Raw genomic sequence first — 15,691 nt, forward strand, 5'->3', positions numbered from 1 at the left:
AATCCACTCTCTGAAACCTTCTACTCATTTTTAAAAAAACTTTCTTTCTAGGCATCCACTCTCCCTAATCTTGCAAGAAAATGTCAATTAACTTGTTGAAATAATGCATTCATGCCTATTCTGAAACTAAATTTAAATTAACTTTTTTGCAATAATATACTCACATTTTTCATAAAACAAACACTTTTTTTTCAGGAATCCACTCTCTGAAATCTTCTACTATTTTTTTTTTACATTTATTTCTAGGCATCCACTCTCCCTAATCTTGCAAGAAAATTTCAATTAACTTGTTGAAATGATGCATTCATGCATATCCTGAAGCAAAATTTAAATCAACTTTTTTTCAGTAACACACTCACATTTTTCATAAAACAAACACATTTTTTTTTTCAAGAATCTACTCTATAAAACCTAAAAATAATTTTTAAAAAACATCTTTCTAGGCATCCACTCTCCCTAATCTTGCAAGAAAATTTCAATTAACTTGTTGAAATATTGCAATCACCCTTATCCAAAAACGAAATTTAAATCAACTTTTTTTGCAGTAACACACTCACATTTTTCATTAAACAAACACATTTTTTTTCAGGAATCTACTCTCTGAAACCTAAAACTAGTTTTAAATAAACTTCTTTCTAGGCATCCACTCTCCCTAATCTTGCAAGAAAATTTCAATTAACTTGTTGAAATATTGCAATCACCCTTATCCAAAAACGAAATTTAAATCAACTTTTTGCAGTAACACACTCACATTTTTCATAAAACAAACACATTTTTTTTCAGGAATCTACTCTCTGAAACCTAAAACTAATTTTAAATAAACTTCTTTCCAGGCATCCACTCTCCCTAATCTTGCGAGAAAATGTCAATTAACTTGTTGAAATAATGCATTCACGCCTATCCTGAAACTAAATTTAAATCAAAATTTTTGCAGTAACACACTCACATTTTTCATAAAACAAACACATTTTTTTCAGGAATCCACTCTCTGAAACCTTCTACTCATTTTTAAAAAACTTTCTTTCTAGGCATCCACTCTCCCTAATCTTGCAAGAAAATTTAAATTAACTTGTTGAAATGATGCATTCACGCCTATCCTGAAACTAAATTTAAATCAGCTTTTTGACAGTAACACACTCACATTTTTCATACAACAAACACATTTTTTTTTCAGGAATCAACTCTTTGGAACCTAAAATGAATTTTTTTTTAAATTTCTTTCTAGGCATCCACTCTCCCTAATCCTGCAAGAACATTTCAATTAACTTGTTGAAATACTGCAATCACCCTTATCCTGAAACTAAATTTAAATCAACTTTTTTGCAGTAACACACACACATTTTTTATAAAATGAACAGATTTTTTTCAGGAATACACTCTCTGAAACCTAAAACTAATTTTAAATAAACTTATTTCTAGGCATCCACTCTCCCTAATCTTGCAAGAAAATGTCAATTAACTTGTTGAAATAATGCATTCACGCCTATTCTGAAACTAAATTTAAATTAACTTTTTTGCAATAATATACTCACATTTTTCATAAAACAAACACATTTTTTTTCAGGAATCCACTCTCTGAAACCTTCTACTAATTTTTTTTTTACATTTATTTCTAGGCATCCACTCTCCCAAATCTTGCAAGAAAATTTCAATTAACTTGTTGAAATGATGCATTCATGCATATCCTGAAACAAAATTTAAATCAACTTTTTTGCAGTAACACACTCACATTTTTCATAGAACAAACAATTTTTTTTCAGGAATCCACTCTCTGGAACCTAAAACTACGTTTTTAAAAAACATCTTTCTAGGCATCACTCTCCCTAATCTTGCAAGAAAAATTCAATTAACTTGTTGAAATATTGCAATCACCCTTATCCAAAAACGAAATTCAATTCAACTTTTTTGCAGTACACACTCACATTTTTCTTAAAACACACACATTTTTTTCAGGAATCAACTCTATGGAACCTAAAACGAATTTTTAAAAAACATCTTTCTAGGCATCCACTCTCCCTAATCGTGCAAGAACATTTCAATTAACTTGTTGAAATACTGCGATCACCCTTATCCTGAAACTAAATTAAAATTAACTTTTTTGCAGTAACACACACACACATTTTTCATAAAATGACCAGATTTTATTTCAGGAATACACTCTCTGGAACCTAAAACTAATTTTAAATAAACTTCTTTCTAGGCATCCACTCTCCCTAATCTTGCAATATAATGTCAATTAACTTGTTGAAATAATGCATTCACGCCTATCCTGAAACTAAATTTAAATCATCTCTTTTGCAGTAACACACTCACATTTTTCATTAAACAAACACATTTTTTTCAGGAACCCACTCTCTGGACCCTAAAACTAATTTTTAAAAAACATCTTTCTAGGCATCCACTCTCCCTAATCTTGCAAGAAAATTTCAATTAACTTGTTGAAATATTGCAATCACCCGTATCCAAAAACGAAATTTAAATCAACTTTTTTGCAGTAACACACTCACATTTTTCATTAAACAAACACATTTTTTTTCAGGAATCTACTCTCTGAAACCTAAAACTAGTTTTAAATAAACTTCTTTCTAGGCATCCACTCTCCCTAATCTTGCAAGAAAATTTCAATTAACTTGTTGAAATATTGCAATCACCCTTATCCAAAAACGAAATTTAAATCAACTTTTTTGCAGTAACACACTCACATTTTTCATAAAACACACACATTTATTTTCAGGAATCTACTCTCTGCAACCTAAAACTAGTTTTAAATAAACTTCTTACTAGGCATCCACTCTCCCTAATCTTGCAAGAAAATTTCAATTAACTTGTTGAAATGATGCATTCACGCCTATCCTGAAACTAAATTTAAATCAACTTTTTTGCAGTAACACACTCACATTTTTCATAAAACAAACAATTTTTTTTTCAGGAATCCGCTCGCTGGAACCTACAACAAATTTTTGAAAAACATCTTTCTAGGCATCCACTCTCCCTAATCTTGCAAAGAAATTTCAATTAACTTGTTGAAATATGGCAATCACCCTTATCCAAAAACGAAATTTAAATCAACCTTTTTGCAGTAACACACTCAAATTTTTCATAAAACAAACACATTTTTTTTCAGGAATCTACTCTCTGAAACCTAAAACTAGTTTTAAATAAACTTCTTTCCAGGCATCCACTCGCCCTAATTTTGCAAGAACATGTCAATTAACTTGTTGAAATAATGCATTCACGCCTATCCTGAAACTAAATTTAAATCAACATTTTTGCAGTAACACACTCACATTTTTCATAAAACAAACACATTTTTTTCAGGAATCCACTCTCTGAAACCTTCTACTCATTTTTAAAAAATGTCTTTCTAGGCATCCACTCTCCCTAATCTTGCAAGAAAATTTCAATTAACTTGTTGAAATGATGCATTCACGCCTATCCTGAAACTAAATTTAAATCAGCTTTTTTGCAGTAACAAACTCACATTTTTCATAAAACAAACACATGTTTTTTTCAGGAATCCACTCTCTGAAACCTTCAACTCATTTAAAAAACGAATTCTTTCTCGGCATGCACTATCACTAATCTTGCAAGAAAATTTCAATTAACTTGTTGAAATAACGCAATCATCCTTATCCTAAAACTAAATTGAAATCAACTTTTTTGCAGTACCACACTGACATTTTTCATAAAACGAACACACTTTTTTCAGGAATCCACTCTATGAAACCTTCTACTAAGTTTTTAAAAATGAATTTCTAGGCATGCACTCTCCTTAATCTTGCAAGAGAATTTCACTCAACTTGTTGAAATATTGCAATCACCCTTATCCAAAAACGAAATTTAAGTCAACTTTTTTGCAGTAACACACTCAAATTTTTCATAAAACAAACCCAATTTTTTTTCAGGAATCAACCCTCTGGAACCTAAAATGATTTTTTTAAAAACATCTTTCTAGGCATCCACTCTCCCTAATCGTGCAAGAACATTTCAATTAACTTGTTGAAATACTGCAATCACCCTTATCCTGAAACTAAATTTAAATCAACTTTTTTGCAGTAACACACACATATTTTTCATAAAATGAACTGATTTTTTTCAGGAATACACTATCTGAAACCTAAAACTAATTTTTTAAAATCATCTTTCTAGGCATCCACTCTCCCTAATCGTGCAAGAACATTTCAATTAACTTGTTGAAATAATGCATTCTCGCCTTTCCTGAAACTAAATTTAAATCAACTTTTTTGCAGTAACACACTCACATTTTTCAAAAAACAAACACATTTTTTTCAGGAATCCACTCTCTGAAACCTTCTACTCATTTTTTTTAAATTTCTTTCTAGGCATCCACTCTCCCTAATCTTGCAAGAAAATTTTAATTAACTTGTTGAAATGATGCAGTCACGCCAATCCTGAAATGAAATATAAATAAACTTTTTTGCAGTAACATACTCACATTTTTCATAAAACAAACAATTTTTTTTCAGGAATCCACTCGCTGGAACCTAAAACTAATTTTTAATAAAACATCTTTCTAGGCATCCACTCTCCCTAATCTTGCAAGAAAATTTCAATTAACTTGTTGAAATATTGCAATCACCCTTATCTAAAAACGAAATTTAAATCAAATTTTTTGCAGTAACACACTCAAATTTTTCATAAAACAAACACATTTTTTTTTCAGGAATCTACTCTCTGAAACCTAAAACTAGTTTTAAATAAACTTCTTTTTAGGCATCCACTCTCCCTAATCTTGCAAGAAAATTTCAATTAACTTGTTGAAATATTGCAATCACCCTTATCCAAAAACGAAATTTAAATCAACTTTTTTGCAGTAACACACTTACATTTTTCATAAAACAAACACATTTTTTTTCAGGAATCTACTCTCTGAAACCTAAAACTAATTTTAAATAAACTTCTTTGCAGGCATCCACTCTCCCTAATCTTGCAAGAAAATGTCAATTAACTTGTTGAAATAATGCTTTCACGCCTATCCTGAAACTAAATTTAAAGCAAAATTTTTGCAGTAACACACTCACATTTTTCATAAAACAAACACATTTTTTTCAGGAATCCACTCTCTGAAACCTTCTACTAATTTTTAAAAAATGTCTTTCTAGGCATCCACTCTCCCTAATCTTGCAAGAAAATTTAAATTAACTTGTTGAAATGATGCATTCACGCCTATCCTGAAACTAAATTTAAATCAGCTTTTTTACAGTAACACACTCACATTTTTCATACAACAAACACATTTTTTTTTCAGGAATCAACTCTTTGGAACCTAAAATGAATTTTTAAAAAACATCTTTCTAGGCATCCACTCTCCCTAATCCTGCAAGAACATTTCAATTAACTTGTTGAAATGCTGCAATCACCCTTATCCTGAAACTAAATTTAAAACAACTTTTTTGCAGTAACACACACACATTTTTTATAAAATGAACAGATTTTTTTCAGGAATACACTCTCTGAAACCTAAAACTAATTTTAAATAAACTTATTTCTAGGCATCCACTCTCCCTAATCTTGCAAGAAAATGTCAATTAACTTGTTGAAATAATGCATTCATGCATATACTGAAACGAAATGTAAATCAACTTTTTTGCAGTAACACACATTCACATTTTTCATAGAACAAACAATATTTTTTTCAGGAATCCACTCTCTGGAACCTAAAACTAATTTTTAAAAAACATCTTTCTAGGCATCCACTCTCCCTAATCTTGCAAGAAAAATTCAATTAACTTGTTGAAATATTCCAATCACCCTTATCCAAAAACAAAAATTTAAATCAACTTTTTTGCAGTAATACACTCACATTTTTCATAAAACAAACACATTTTTTTTTCAAGAATCTACTCTATAAAACCTAAAACTAATTTTAAATAAACTTCTTTCTAGGCATCCCTACTCCCTAATCATGCAAGAAAATTTCAATTAACTTGTTGAAATATTGCAATCACCCTTATCCAAAAACAACATTTAAATCAACTTTTTTGCAGTAACACACTCACATTTTTTATAAAACAAACACATTTTTTTTCAGGAATCTACTCTCTGAAACCTAAAACTAATTTTAAATAAACTTCTTTCTAGGCATCCACTCTCCCTAATCTTGCAAGAAAACTTCAATTAACTTGTTGAAATATTGCAATCACCCTTATCCAAAAACGTAATTTAAATCAACTTTTTTGCAGTGCACACTCACATTTTTCTTCAAACAAACACATTTTTTTCAGGAATCAACTCTCTGGAACCTAAAACGAATTTTTAAAAAACATCTTTCTAGGCATCCACTCTCCCTAATCTTGCAAGAACATTTCAATTAACTTGTTGAAATACTGCGATCACTCTTATCCTGAAACTAAATTAAAATCAACTTTTTTGCAGTAACACACACACATTTTTCATAAAATGACCAGATTTTATTTCAGGAATTAATCTCTGAAACCTAAAACTAATTTTAAATAAACTTCTTTCTAGGCATCCACTCTCCCTAATCTTGCAAGATAATGTCAATTAACTTGTTGAAATAATGCATTCACGCCAATCCTGAAACTAAATTTAAATCATCTTTTTTGCAGTAACACACTCACATTTTTCATAAAACAAACACATTTTTTTTCAGGAATCCACTCTCTGGAACCTTCTACTCATTTTTTTAAAATTTCTTTCTAGGCATCCACTCTCCCTAATCTTGCAAGAACATGTCAATTAACTTGTTGAAATAATGCATTCATGCCTATCCTGAAACTAAATTTAAATCAACATTTTTGCAGTAACACACTCACATTTTTCATAAAAAAAACACATTTTTTTCAGGAATCCACTCTCTGAAACCTTCTACTCATTTTTAAAAAATTTCTTTCTAGGCATCCACTCTCTCTAATCTTGCAAGAAAATTTCAATTAACTTGTTGAAATGATGCATTCACGCCTATCCTGAAACTAAATTTAAATCAGCTTTTTTGCAGTAACAAACTCACATTTTTCATAAAACAAACACATGTTTTTTTCAGGAATCCACTCTCTGAAACCTTCAACTCATTTAAAAAAAGAATTCTTTCTCGGCATGCACTATCACTAATCTTGCAAGAAAATTTCAATTAACTTCTTGAAATAATGCAATCATCCTTATCCTAAAACTAACTTGAAATCAACTTTTTTGCAGTACCACACTGACATTTTTCATAAAACAAACACACTTTTTTTCAGGAATCCACTCTATGAAACCTTCTACTAAGTTTTTTAAAAATGAATTTCTAGGCATCCACTCTCCTTAATCTTTCAAGAAAATTTCACTTAACTTGTTGAAATATTGCAATCACCCTTATCCAAAAACAAAATTTAAATCAACTTTTTTGCAGTAACACACTCAAATTTTTCATAAAACAAACCCAATTTTTTTCAGGAATCAACTCTCTGGAACCTAAAATGAATTTTTAAAAAACATCTTTCAAGGCATCCACTCTCCCTAATCGTGCAAGAACATTTCAATTAACTTGTTGAAATACTGCAATCGCCCTTATCCTGAAACTAAATTTAAATCAACTTTTTTGCAGTAACACACACACATTTTTCATAAAATGAACAGATTTTTTTTTCAGGAATATGCTATCTGAAACCTAAAACTAATTTTAAATAAACTTCTTTCTAGGCATCCACTCTCCCTAATCTTGCAAGAAAATGTCAATTAACTTGTTGAAATAATGCATTCACGCCTATCCTGAAACTAAATTTAAATCAACTTTTTTGCAGTAACACACTCATATTTTTCATAAAACAAACACATGTTTTTTTCAGGAATCCACTCTCTGAAACCTTCAACTCATTTAAAAAACGAATTCTTTCTCGACAAGCACTATCACTAATCTTGCAAGAAAATTTCAATTAACTTGTTGAAATAATGCAATCATCCTTATCCTAAAACTAACTTGAAATCAACTTTTTTGCAGTACCACACTGACATTTTTCATAAAATGAACACACTTTTTTTCAGGAATCCACTCTATGAAACCTTCTACTAAGTTATTTAAAAATGAATTTCTATGCATCCACTCTCCTTAATCTTTCAAGAAAATTTCCCTTAACTTGTTGAAATATTGCAATCACCCTTATCCAAAAACAAAATTTAAATCAACTTTTTTGCAGTAACACACTCAAATTTTTCATAAAACAAACCCAATTTTTTTCAGGAATCAACTCTCTGGAACCTAAAATGAATTTTTAAAAAACATCTTTCAAGGCATCCACTCTCCCTAATCGTGCAAGAACATTTCAATTAACTTGTTGAAATACTGCAATCACCCTTATCCTGAAACTAAATTTAAATCAACTTTTTTGCAGTAACACACACACATTTTTCATAAAATGAACAGATTTTTTTTTCAGGAATACACTATCTGAAACCTAAAACTAATTTTAAATAAACTTCTTTCTAGGCATCCACTCTCCCTAATCTTGCAAGAAAATTTTAATTAACTTGTTGAAATGATGCAGTCACGCCTATCCTGAAACGAAATATAAATCAACTTTTTTGCAGTAACACACTCACATTTTTCATAAAACAAACAATTTTTTTTCAGGAATCCACTCTCTGGAACCTAAAACTAATTTTTTAAAATCATCTTTCTAGGCATCCACTCTCCCTAATCTTGCAAGAAAATTTCAATTAACTTGCTGAAATATTGCAATCACCCTTATCCAAAAACGAAATTTAAATCAACTTTTTTGCAGTAACACACTCACATTTTTCATAACACAAACACTTTTTTTTTCAGGAATCTACTCTCTAAAACCTAAAACTAAGTTTTAAATAAACTTCTTTCTAGGCATCCACTCTCCCTAATCTTGCAAGAAAATGTCAATAAACTTGTTGAAATAATGCATTCACGCCTATCCTGAAACTAAATTTAAATCAACTTTTTTGCAGTAACACACACACATTTTTCATAAAACAAACACATTTTTTTTTCAGGAATCTACTCTCTGAAACCTAAAACTAGTTTTAAATGAACTTCTTTCTAGGCATCCACTCTCCCTAATCTTGCAAGAAAATTTCATTTAACTCGTTGAAATATTGCAAACACCCTTATCCAAAAACACAATTTAAATCAACTTTTTTGCAGTAACACACTCAAATTTTTCATAAAATAAACCCAATTTTTTTCAGGAATCAACTCTCTGGAACCTAAAATGAATTTTTAAAAAACATCTTTCAAGGCATCCACTCTCCCTAATCGTGCAAGGACATTTCAATTAACTTGTTGAAATACTGCAATCACCCTTATCCTGAAACTAAATTTAAATCAACTTTTTTGCAGTAACACACACACATTTTTCATAAAATGAACAGATTTTTTTTTCAGGAATACACTATCTGAAACCTAAAACTAATTTTAAATAAACTTCTTTCTAGGCATCCACTCTCCCTAATCTTGCAAGAAAATTGCAATTAACTTGTTGAAATGATGCATTCATGCATATACTGAAACAAAATTTAAATCAACTTTTTTGCAGTAACAAACTCACATTTTTCATAGAACAAACAATTTGTTTTTCAGGAATCCACTCTCTGGAACCTAAAACTAATTTTTAAAAAACATCTTTCTAGGCATCCAGTCTCCCTAATCTTGCAAGAAAAATTCAATTACCTTGTTGAAATATTGCAATCACCCTTATCCAAAAACAAAATTTAAATCAACTTTTTTGCAGTAACACACTCATATTTTTCATTTTTTTCATAAAACAAACCCAATTTTTTTTCAGGAATCAACTCTCTGGAACCTAAAATGAAGTTTTAAAAAACATCTTTCAAGGCATCCACTCTCCCTAATCGTGCAAGAACATTTCAAGTAACTTGTTGAAATACTGCGATCACCCTTATCCTGAAACTAAATTAAAATTAACTTTTTTGCAGTAACACACACACATTTTTCATAAAATGACCAGATTTTATTTCAGGAATACACTCTCTGAAACCTAAAACTAATTTTAAATAAACTTCTTTCTAGGCATCCACTCTCCCTAATCTTGCAAGATAATGTCAATTAACTTGTTGAAATGCATTCACGCCTATCCTGAAACTAAATTTAAATCATCTCTTTTGCAGTAACACACTCACATTTTTCATTAAACAAACACATTTTTTTTCAGGAACCCACTCTCTGGACCCTAAAACTAATTTTTAAAAAACATCTTTCTAGGCATCCACTCTCCCTAATCTTGAAAGAAAATTTCAATTAACTTGTTGAAATATTGCAATCACCCTTATCCAAAAACGAAATTTAAATCAACTTTTTTGCAGTAACACACTCACATTTTTCATTAAACAAGCACATTTCTTTCAGGAATCTACTCTCTGAAACCTAAAACTAGTTTTAAATAAACTTCTTTTTAGGCATCCACTCTCCCTAATCTTGCAAGAAAATTTCAATTAACTTGTTGAAATATTGCAATCACCCTTATCCAAAAACGAAATGTAAATCAACTTTTTTGCCGTAACACACTCACATTTTTCATAAAACACACACATTGTTTTTTCAGGAATCTACTCTCTGCAACCTAAAACTAGTTTTAAATAAACTTCTTTCTAGGCATCCACTCTCCCTAATCTTGCAAGAAAATTTCAATTAACTTGTTGAAATGATGCATTCGCGCCTATCCTGAAACTAAATTTAAATCAACATTTTTGGAGTAACACACTCACATTTTTCATAAAACAAACACATTTTTTTCAGGAATCCACTCTCTGAAACCTTCTACTCATTTTTAAAAAATTTCTTTCTAGGCATCCACTCTCCTTAATCTTGCAAGAAAATTTCAATTAACTTGTTGAAATGATGCATTCACGCCTATCCTGAAACTAAATTTAAATCAGCTTTTTTGCAGTAACAAACTCACATTTTTCATAAAACAAACACATGTTTTTTTCAGGAATCCACTCTCTGAAACCTTCAACTCATTTAAAAAAAGAATTCTTTCTCGGCATGCACTATCACTAATCTTGCAAGAAAATTCCAATTAACTTGTTGAAATATTGCAATCATCCTTATCCTAAAACTAAATTGAAATCAACTTTTTTGCAGTACCACACTGACATTTTTCATAAAACGAACACACTTTTTTCAGGAATCCACTCTATGAAACCTTCTACTACGTTTTTTAAAAATGAATTTCTAGGCATCCACTCTCCTTAATCTTGCAAGAGAATTTCACTCAACTTGTTGAAATATTGCAATCACCCTTATCAAAAACGAAATTTAAATCAACTTTTTAGCAGTAACACACTCACATTTTTCATAAAACAAACACATTTTTTTCAGGAACCCACTCTCTGGACCCTAAAACTAATTTTTAAAAAACATCTTTCTAGGCATCCACTCTCCCTAATCTTGCAAGAAAATTTCAATTAACTTGTTGAAATATTGCAATCACCCTTATCCAAAAACGAAATTTAAATCAACTTTTTGCAGTAACACACTCACATTTTTCATAAAACAAACACATTTTTTTTCAGGAATCTACTCTCTGAAACCTAAAACTAATTTTAAATAAACTTCTTTCCAGGCATCCACTCTCCCTAATCTTGCAAGAAAATGTCAATTAACTTGTTGAAATAATGCATTCACGCCTATCCTGAAACTAAATTTAAATCAAATTTTTTGCAGTAACACACTCACATTTTTCATAAAACAAACACATTTTTTTCAGGAATCCACTCTCTGAAACCTTCTACTCATTTTTAAAAAACTTTCTTTCTAGGCATCCACTCTCCCTAATCTTGCAAGAAAATTTAAATTAACTTGTTGAAATGATGCATTCACGCCTATCCTGAAACTAAATTTAAATCAGCTTTTTTACAGTAACACACTCACATTTTTCATAAAACAAACACATTTTTTTTCAGGAATCAACTCTTTGGAACCTAAAATGAATTTTTTTTAAATTTCTTTCTAGGCATCCACTCTCCCTAATCCTGCAAGAACATTTCAATTACCTTGTTGAAATACTGCAATCACCCTTATCCTGAAACTAAATTTAAATCAACTTTTTTGCAGTAACATACTCACATTTTTCATAAAACAAACACATTTTTTTTCAGGAATCTACTCTCTAAAAACTAGTTTTAAATAAACTTCTTTCTGGGCATCCACTCTCCCTAATCTTGCAAGAAAATTTCAATTAACTTGTTGAAATATTGCAATCACCCTTATCCAAAAACGAAATTTAAATCAACTTTTTTGCAGTAACACACTCACATTTTTCATAAAACAAACACATTTTTTTCAGGAATCCACTCTCTGAAACCTTCTACTCATTTTTAAAAAACTTTCTTTCTACGCATCCACTCTCCCTAATCTTGCAAGAAAATGTCAATTAACTTGTTGAAATAATGCATTCATGCCTATTCTGAAACTAAATTTAAATTAACTTTTTTGCAATAATATACTCACATTTTTCATAAAACAAACACTTTTTTTTCAGGAATCCACTCTCTGAAATCTTCTACTATTTTTTTTTTACATTTATTTCTAGGCATCCACTCTCCCTAATCTTGCAAGAAAATTTCAATTAACTTGTTGAAATGATGCATTCATGCATATCCTGAAGCAAAATTTAAATCAACTTTTTTTCAGTAACACACTCACATTTTTCATAAAACAAACACATTTTTTTTTTCAAGAATCTACTCTATAAAACCTAAAAATAATTTTTAAAAAACATCTTTCTAGGCATCCACTCTCCCTAATCTTGCAAGAAAATTTCAATTAACTTGTTGAAATATTGCAATCACCCTTATCCAAAAACGAAATTTAAATCAACTTTTTTTGCAGTAACACACTCACATTTTTCATTAAACAAACACATTTTTTTTCAGGAATCTACTCTCTGAAACCTAAAACTAGTTTTAAATAAACTTCTTTCTAGGCATCCACTCTCCCTAATCTTGCAAGAAAATTTCAATTAACTTGTTGAAATATTGCAATCACCCTTATCCAAAAACGAAATTTAAATCAACTTTTTGCAGTAACACACTCACATTTTTCATAAAACAAACACATTTTTTTTCAGGAATCTACTCTCTGAAACCTAAAACTAATTTTAAATAAACTTCTTTCCAGGCATCCACTCTCCCTAATCTTGCGAGAAAATGTCAATTAACTTGTTGAAATAATGCATTCACGCCTATCCTGAAACTAAATTTAAATCAAAATTTTTGCAGTAACACACTCACATTTTTCATAAAACAAACACATTTTTTTCAGGAATCCACTCTCTGAAACCTTCTACTCATTTTTAAAAAACTTTCTTTCTAGGCATCCACTCTCCCTAATCTTGCAAGAAAATTTAAATTAACTTGTTGAAATGATGCATTCACGCCTATCCTGAAACTAAATTTAAATCAGCTTTTTGACAGTAACACACTCACATTTTTCATACAACAAACACATTTTTTTTCAGGAATCAACTCTTTGGAACCTAAAATGATTTTTTTTTTAAATTTCTTTCTAGGCATCCACTCTCCCTAATCCTGCAAGAACATTTCAATTAACTTGTTGAAATACTGCAATCACCCTTATCCTGAAACTAAATTTAAATCAACTTTTTTGCAGTAACACACACACATTTTTTATAAAATGAACAGATTTTTTTCAGGAATACACTCTCTGAAACCTAAAACTAATTTTAAATAAACTTATTTCTAGGCATCCACTCTCCCTAATCTTGCAAGAAAATGTCAATTAACTTGTTGAAATAATGCATTCACGCCTATTCTGAAACTAAATTTAAATTAACTTTTTTGCAATAATATACTCACATTTTTCATAAAACAAACACATTTTTTTTCAGGAATCCACTCTCTGAAACCTTCTACTAATTTTTTTTTTACATTTATTTCTAGGCATCCACCCTCCCTAATCTTGCAAGAAAATTTCAATTAACTTGTTGAAATGATGCATTCATGCATATCCTGAAACAAAATTTAAATCAACTTTTTTGCAGTAACACACTCACATTTTTCATAGAACAAACAATTTTTTTTCAGGAATCCACTCTCTGGAACCTAAAACTACGTTTTTAAAAAACATCTTTCTAGGCATCCACTCTCCCTAATCTTGCAAGAAAAATTCAATTAACTTGTTGAAATATTGCAATCACCCTTATCCAAAAACGAAATTCAAATCAACTTTTTTGCAGTACACACTCACATTTTTCTTAAAACACACACATTTTTTTCAGGAATCAACTCTATGGAACCTAAAACGAATTTTTAAAAAACATCTTTCTAGGCATCCACTCTCCCTAATCGTGCAAGAACATTTCAATTAACTTGTTGAAATACTGCGATCACCCTTATCCTGAAACTAAATTAAAATTAACTTTTTTGCAGTAACACACACACACATTTTTCATAAAATGACCAGATTTTATTTCAGGAATACACTCTCTGGAACCTAAAACTAATTTTAAATAAACTTCTTTCTAGGCATCCACTCTCCCTAATCTTGCAATATAATGTCAATTAACTTGTTGAAATAATGCATTCACGCCTATCCTGAAACTAAATTTAAATCATCTCTTTTGCAGTAACACACTCACATTTTTCATTAAACAAACACATTTTTTTCAGGAACCCACTCTCTGGACCCTAAAACTAATTTTTAAAAAACATCTTTCTAGGCATCCACTCTCCCTAATCTTGCAAGAAAATTTCAATTAACTTGTTGAAATATTGCAATCACCCGTATCCAAAAACGAAATTTAAATCAACTTTTTTGCAGTAACACACTCACATTTTTCATTAAACAAACACATTTTTTTTCAGGAATCTACTCTCTGAAACCTAAAACTAGTTTTAAATAAACTTCTTTCTAGGCATCCACTCTCCCTAATCTTGCAAGAAAATTTCAATTAACTTGTTGAAATATTGCAATCACCCTTATCCAAAAACGAAATTTAAATCAACTTTTTTGCAGTAACACACTCACATTTTTCATAAAACACACACATTTATTTTCAGGAATCTACTCTCTGCAACCTAAAACTAGTTTTAAATAAACTTCTTACTAGGCATCCACTCTCCCTAATCTTGCAAGAAAATTTCAATTAACTTGTTGAAATGATGCATTCACGCCTATCCTGAAACTAAATTTAAATCAACTTTTTTGCAGTAACACACTCACATTTTTCATAAAACAAACAATTTTTTTTTCAGGAATCCGCTCGCTGGAACCTACAACAAATTTTTGAAAAACATCTTTCTAGGCATCCACTCTCCCTAATCTTGCAAAAAAATTTCAATTAACTTGTTGAAATATGGCAATCACCCTTATCCAAAAACGAAATTTAAATCAACCTTTTTGCAGTAACACACTCAAATTTTTCATAAAACAAACACATTTTTTTTCAGGAATCTACTCTCTGAAACCTAAAACTAGTTTTAAATAAACTTCTTTCCAGGCATCCACTCGCCCTAATTTTGCAAGAACATGTCAATTAACTTGTTGAAATAATGCATTCACGCCTATCCTGAAACTAAATTTAAATCAACATTTTTGCAGTAACACACTCACATTTTTCATAAAACAAACACATTTTTTTCAGGAATCCACTCTCTGAAACCTTCTACTCATTTTTAAAAAATGTCTTTCTAGGCATCCACTCTCCCTAATCTTGCAAGA

This window comes from Lissotriton vulgaris, chromosome 2_2 (genome assembly GCF_964263255.1).
Source record: "Lissotriton vulgaris chromosome 2_2, aLisVul1.2, whole genome shotgun sequence".
Lineage (NCBI taxonomy): Eukaryota > Metazoa > Chordata > Amphibia > Caudata > Salamandridae > Lissotriton > Lissotriton vulgaris.